The following is a 7,416-nucleotide window of genomic DNA, read 5'->3' as shown; positions in this document are numbered from 1 at the left end:
AAAACGATTACAAAAAACGTTTACAAAATACCTCGACAGTTGACACTCAAAAGAAAAAAACTAGTAAACAAAATTAGATAACCAAAAATATTTTAATAAAGCTATATTATAATATTATACTTTATTATTACCTACATATAACTCAGGCTTCGGAATAACGATGCTTGGATAGACGGATAGTGTTGCGTTTATACTATAACATCAGTTCAGTTGTTATCATAGATTATAGATTTATATGGCTATAGGTAGTATCTTTGATTTTGATCTATTCTTTAATCGTGACTATGGCAATGTATAATATTATAATAATATTATCCATCACAAATATTAAAAGAAACTATATTAAATCGAGGTAAACATAAAAACAAAAAACAATAATACGAGCAATGAGAGGGGTTTCAGCCCGTTAGCCCCCCTGCGGACGCCACTGCATCTTCAAAATTACATTACTGCATATTGTAAACTTGTAACCAATATTTACGTTTTCATATCGATTCAATACAGAATTTTTAACATGGTAAATAAATATTATGATATATATTACACATACCCGATGTATATGAGATGCAATATAAATATAATATAATGTAAGTATTATATCGTATTATTGTATAAAAAAATTCACCGACTCGTCGGCAACAAGTGGTTATACCTAAATGTTTTTATGATTATGTCAATGGCCGTAAATTCAATAATAAATGTACGTGTTATTTCTTTTATGCAACATAAACATTGTTCATAAAACCAATGTATAATTTATTAGCACATAATAGACCTTTTTTTTATTATTCGTATTGTAAAAGAATATAGCACGTGAACGATTTGTACTCACTTTGTTTATTAATAGGGTGGTATAGTATATAATATATAGGTACAATGACATAAATTACGGACTACAATTTATCGGATATCCGGTTTTCACGCGTGCAACGTTAACACATCACATAATAATATTATTATAACAATCATATTAAGAGGATATCAGCGCACTATTTGTTTTCTCCCACTGGCCCACACGCAACATCGACAAAACGCAATTACGCAGAATCGTTTTTTCTATGTTTTTAAGTAATCTTAAGATAGAGAATAATATTTTTGAGGGAACGTCATATCAATTTGTCTAAATATTGACTCAAAACAATTTAAAAATTATGTAAATGTAGAACATTTTTTTGTTTATTTTTAAATTCAAATACATAGTCAAATAACTATAAAATAAAAAATCGATATGTCATTCCCTTAAAAATATTATTCTCTATATTTTTTTACAATGGGTGATTTTACTCTAAGAATACTTAAAAACATAGAAATATGATTCTGCGTTAGTGCGTTTGTCTATGCTGTGCGTGGGTCAGACAGAAAAAACAATTAGTACGCTGAGATCCTCTTAAATTACATATTATATGATATAAATCATTGGAAAACAAATTTTAGATCAAGAATGCCTACCTAATAAACATTTTTTTTATTAAATTACTTAAATGATATATATATACTTAGTAAAATATTATTTGAATGTTATCTATTTGCATCATTTCGAAACGCTCGTTAACAACATTAAGCTTGAAATAGATGCTTTGTTAACATTTTTTTGTCAAATTGACAAATTTTGATTTTAATAAAATAATATTTATAACTATTTTGATTATAAATTACAAATTATAAAGTTTATATCGCATAAAACCAATATTATTTTTTAAAATTCAAAAAAACTATTAAAAATATATATATAACTAGCTGATCCCGTGCACTTCGTTACCCGTTAAATGTACAAACTGTATATGACTCAAACTTTGTTTAATGCGTTATTTAATATTCGGTGTGTGATGTCCTAGATATATCTTAACTTTTCTGTTGCCCAGGATAAAAATTCTGATTCACAGCAGTACATTATCAGGTAGGCAATCTACCTACGGTAGATCGCGGACCCCGTACGTCCGTGAAGTTGGCCCTTACACTTTTTCAAAAACAGATTTGCATAGCGCCATTATTTTGCAAGTAATTAACAAGAATTTGCAAGTCCACTCCCGAAATTTGCAAGTCAAAAACAAAGGAGTTATAAGGGATGGAGCCAAGGAAGGGCCAACTTCACGTAGCCCTGACTTGTTGTCAGAAACTTTCAAAACTGGTGTCAAAACACTCGTTATAATTAGCAAGAATTTGCAAGTCCACTCCCGAAATTTGCAAGTCAAAATTCCAACCCCTACGATTTTTCAAAGTTTTCAACCCCAGCCCTGACTTTTTGTCAGAAACTTTCAAAACTGGTGTCAAAACACTCGTTATAATTAGCAAGAATTTGCAAGTCCACTCTCAAAATTTGCAAGTCAAAATCCGAACCCTAGCAATAAGTAATTATCCTTTGAAAAATTAAACGATAATTTATTTCAATTCAAGGTTTCGGAAATTGGTTTGTTTATAAAAGGTAGCTAATAGCTATTTCATGGCTTCTGAGGTACTAATTCCGTTATTGATACTATTGTAGTAGCCACTAACCTACATATATGAATTATATTGTTATCGGTTATAACTTAGGTATAAATTATAACTTACCTATAAGTGAATGTATTATATTAGACATGGCTCACAATTTGCTTTAATTTAAAATATAGATACCTTTATTAATATTCTCTATTGAAATGTAAAGATTAAGGGTGTCGACTATCGGTGCCGGTTTTTCTATTTTTTCGAAATTCTATAGAATTCAAAAATTATATTTTATTTACTACCTTAATTATAATACTTTTCCACTATTCTACAGCCTGATACCTATTTAGGAGGGGGTTATAAACGAAAATGACTTCACAGGTAAAGCTCTCACGCCCTGTAGAAAAGTCGGATTTCGTTAATTTTTTTTTTATTTAAAAGAAAAGAACATTTTTCAGGTTGGATTAAAGGACAATTTTTTTTATTTTACTTGAAATAGGGTTTAGAAAAATACGTTTGAAAAATATCAAATATTGTGCACTATTCAAATGCATATACTAGCTTCTATAATAATATTTTTTAAAATGGGGCTTTGCAAATTGTTCTCTTCTTTTAAATAAAAAAAAAATTAAGGAAATCCGACAATTCTACAGAATATGAAAGTTTTTCTTGTAAGACATGTTTTTGTACTAAATAACGCACCGGCTACGACGCCCTCGTATTCAATATTTTAATAAACATATATTTAATTAGAAACGTACGTACATTAAACTATATAATGCGTATGTAATTTTAAATTTTCAATAAATTTAAAGTTACATGGAAAAAAATTGGTTATAATATAGTAAAAACTTAGATAATTTTCAGGTGGCGTTACGATTCATATATAGTTAACAATGAGTTTAGTTGATAGTACTAAAATGAATTAGGTAGCTATAAAAAATTATAGTTGCACAAACTTCTTTTATGGTTATTTCATTGGAATTGAATACCTACAAAAAACGATTCTAAACGAAACCGTTCTGTCGGGTTAGTTACAGATCACTTTAGTTTACCTAACGTAAGTATATTTAATGCTATTGTTGGTATTAACGTAATTTATTTTACCACTATTAGCTAATTGACTTAGTTGAATTATTTCTTTTTAGAAAACGTTGCATTTAAAAATGTCATTGTCTGTATAAAATATATTAGTATAGGTAGGTACTATAAAAGTTTCAAGTATTCACGAATAATATTTTTAAATTACAATAAAATTACTAACATCATCGTTAATTTTAGTTTAAATATGGAATTTCGTCCATACTTTAACTTCAAATGTCTATAAAGAAAAAAATGTGTGAATATATTTTTCAGATTAAATGTTCAATCCTTAGCTATAAACATTGTACATTATATACATTCTTAACTACAAAATAATTTGTTAATTTTTGTCATTTTGATGAATTTTGTCAACAATTTGAACTTAAATGCTTATAAAAAAAAATCGTGCCTATGTACCTATCTTTAATATTTTCGAACTTCAATAAATTATAACATTTTATGAAGAACATTGTATGAAATGTTCATGCTTTTTGATTCAATGAAAAACCCTCATCAAAACCTTGAAATTTGCAAATTATATTAAGGTAGTTAAAAATTTATAAAATGTTCAAATTGTATAGCTTATGATTTAAAATAAGAAACAAGTTCCTCGTACAGGGCCGTATTAGTGCATAGGCACTATAAGCACTATAAGACTTATGAACTTTTTGGGGCCTACGAAAGTAAAATGTGTGACAACGATTTTTTTGTAATATTTTATGCTTTTTTTTATTATCATCATACGTTAATCTGTATGATTGTACACATTAGCACAACAAGTAAAATATTATGTATTTAAGAATGATACCCCGATTACTGTTTAGACTCTGAACTTTAGAGTATTGTAATAAATAATAATTATAAATGACATATCGTTTACGTAAACAGGTCGGTCACTCCGCGTATGACTGCACGGTGCTCACTAGTGTCTTTAGTTAAACCAAAAAATAAAATTTATTTTTTTAAAAATTGGGTTTGCGTAAAGATTACCATTTTTGTTTTTTTTTGTTTTTTTTTACGCTTTCTAAAATGACTAAAACTACTTTGAAATTTCCATTTTTACCTCTCATACCTCTCATAAGTACCAACTAGATTCACTTTTATATCAGAAAAGATGATGAACTTGAAAATCAGAGAATATTTTTTACTCTAAATGTTACTGACATACAGGGAAAAAAACACATATCATTGTAAGTACAACTCCGGTCAGAATCTGAAATATTTTACTTTATACTCTGATATTGTATATTTTACGTTTAAACATATTCGATATTATAATAAACATAAGTTTATAGGTATGTTTGATATATTTTGAATATATAATTTGGTTTATAAGCAATACCTATACAAATAAGTTCTAAAATGTATGAGTTTACTAGACTATACCCCAACGGCCAACCCCGGTATTTTTTAATACTTCAATGCCAGTACAATTTGATAATGAAGTCTAAAAATTATTGACATTTTCCATTTTGTCGTAACACGAATAATACATATATAATATTATATATTTATGTTACCGAAAATATTAACACGACATTTTGGTACTATACATAGGTATAGACATAGGTACTATCATGGTTTTTGGGTTACATAACCCAGTATATTTACTCCAATGATTTTATTTATATTATTAATTATTTTGTCGGTCAATAAATTAGTTTTAAATATAAGTACACACTTTTTCGTATAAGTTACGGCGATTAGTGTTGACAATATTTAATTTTGACGCGGCAACGTACGGTACGAGACAAAATCACGGCGACCATGTTAAAATTAATATTCGCGCAGCCGGCGCGGCGGCGTTCGATTATGCAATAGTCGCAATTATTGGAGACTTGTGAGAGTGTTAAGCCCCACAGTTTTTAATAATATTTTAGTTTAAAATATTAATTAACAAGGTTTGTGCTGCTGGTAGAATTGAAAAACGCGGTGCCCAATCTACATATTATAATATAATTCACATACGACACAGTTAATACAAAAAATAAAACAATACAAATATAGAAAAAATTGTGTTGTGTGTGAGGCAGTTGGTGGTGGAGTGATACACGGGGCCTCGGGTCCTCGGGCCTTGGGTATACGGACACAAAGTTAAAAAAAAGATAAAGTATATGTTTTAGGGTGTAAGTCAGTAACATAGGTAGGACTCCAGAAACATGAAGCAAGATGTGCCGACGCCGAGGCAGCAATAATATTCTCCTTTAAAACACCACCGTACGCGCAGGCAAGTGCAGTCCCGTTGTCGATGGGTGATTCGGCGAGGACGTAGATACGACGATCGAGTGTGTGAAACGTCGATCATAGTACGGGCTAGGCAATCTAAATTTGCTAAGTATTTTATTTATGTTTGTTTTAAATTAATAAAAATGTTTCCGACCTTAAACCCGAGTTGAATATTATTTTAAAGTCTTCTTCGTTCTTAATTTTAATATTGGAAACAGTGCTCAGACACACATACGTATAGTCAATGAGGTTTATTACAAACTGAACAGTGCTCTGGTTGTGGGGTCCTAATAGTCATTCCAATTTAGAAACGGACGTAGAATCGACAAACGCATACCATCGTGCATCATAGGTTAACAGTGCTAATCTGAATTTATTCAACAGACAGTCATTAGCTTAAAGCGTACGAAGATAAAGCGTATAGTAGGTTTGACCGTGTGTCACTCTCGATACCGATGATACCACAGAGTGGCACCCAACAGGGTTTGTATTCACGGGCGGGGACATTTTTTTTTTTTGTGCATGTGCCCTGGCCTAAACCTTGGCCGTTTAATTTTTCGAAGTGTTTATGTACGATAAGTACAACAGTTTTTACGTGTGGTCTGGGAAAAATTCCCTTGGCACACCATTTTTTTTTTGTACAAGTGAAGTACGACAATTGTGTGCGTTTCGGGTAGTAAAACCCAGAGCCAGCTTAGTGTTTTTACCTGTTAAAGTAAAATTTGCTTTTTGCGTGTTTTGGGTGCAGTAGAAACCCAGAACACAATTTTGTGAGTGTGTATACCGAGTGAGTAACACATACGCATTCGATAATTTCCTAACCCAACCATGTGTCACTCTCGATACCGGTGATACCACAGTATCCAGTGAGTTTTTAAAATGCAAAAGCAACAACTTAAATGTACTAGACCTTATTTAAACATTTAGCACCCCAGGGCAACATATTTAATCACCCCACAAAAAAGTTATTTAAATGTAATGAATAACTATTATTTTGTATCTTAAAAGCAGTCAAATTTTTTTTTGGTAACCTATATTTTTCAATAAGTTAAGAAAAATCATAGATGAAAGTCAGGCCTATAGTTAAAAACTTTATAACACCGCATAATGTAATTTGATTTATTTTAAATATTTTCCACAATTCTTAAATGATTTACATAGTACATTCAATTTTTTTATTTTCTTGCTAATTATAACGAGTGTTTTGACACCAGTTTTGAAAGTTTCTGACAACAAGTCAGGGCTGGGGTTGAAAACTTTGAAAAATCGTAGGGGTTGGAATTTTGACTTGCAAATTTCGGGGGTGGACTTGCAAATTCTTGCTAATTATAACGAGTGTTTTGACACCAGTTTTGAAAGTTTCTGACAACAAGTCAGGGCTGGGGTTGAAAACTTTGAAAAATCGTAGGGGTTGAAATGTTGACTTGCAATTTTGTAGTATGGTAAGTATGGTAAAAAAATATAATTATTTAATACTTTAACTTTTTTTTCTGAAGGATATTTATTATTATTTATTAATAATGAACAAAAAAAAAACTCAATATTCACTTGGATTTAACACTGTTTTAAACATGTTTTATTCTATAAAATAATGAACAAATAAACGTTTTAAACAAGTCTTTTAATTTCATTTTTAAAAATAAGTTGTTTTAAATATAACAACCCTGCATATAACGCAAGTGA

This window comes from Acyrthosiphon pisum, chromosome X (genome assembly GCF_005508785.2).
Source record: "Acyrthosiphon pisum isolate AL4f chromosome X, pea_aphid_22Mar2018_4r6ur, whole genome shotgun sequence".
NCBI lineage: Eukaryota > Metazoa > Arthropoda > Insecta > Hemiptera > Aphididae > Acyrthosiphon > Acyrthosiphon pisum.
The sequence above is the reverse complement of the archived record's forward strand: the minus strand, read 5'-3'. Positions refer to the sequence as shown.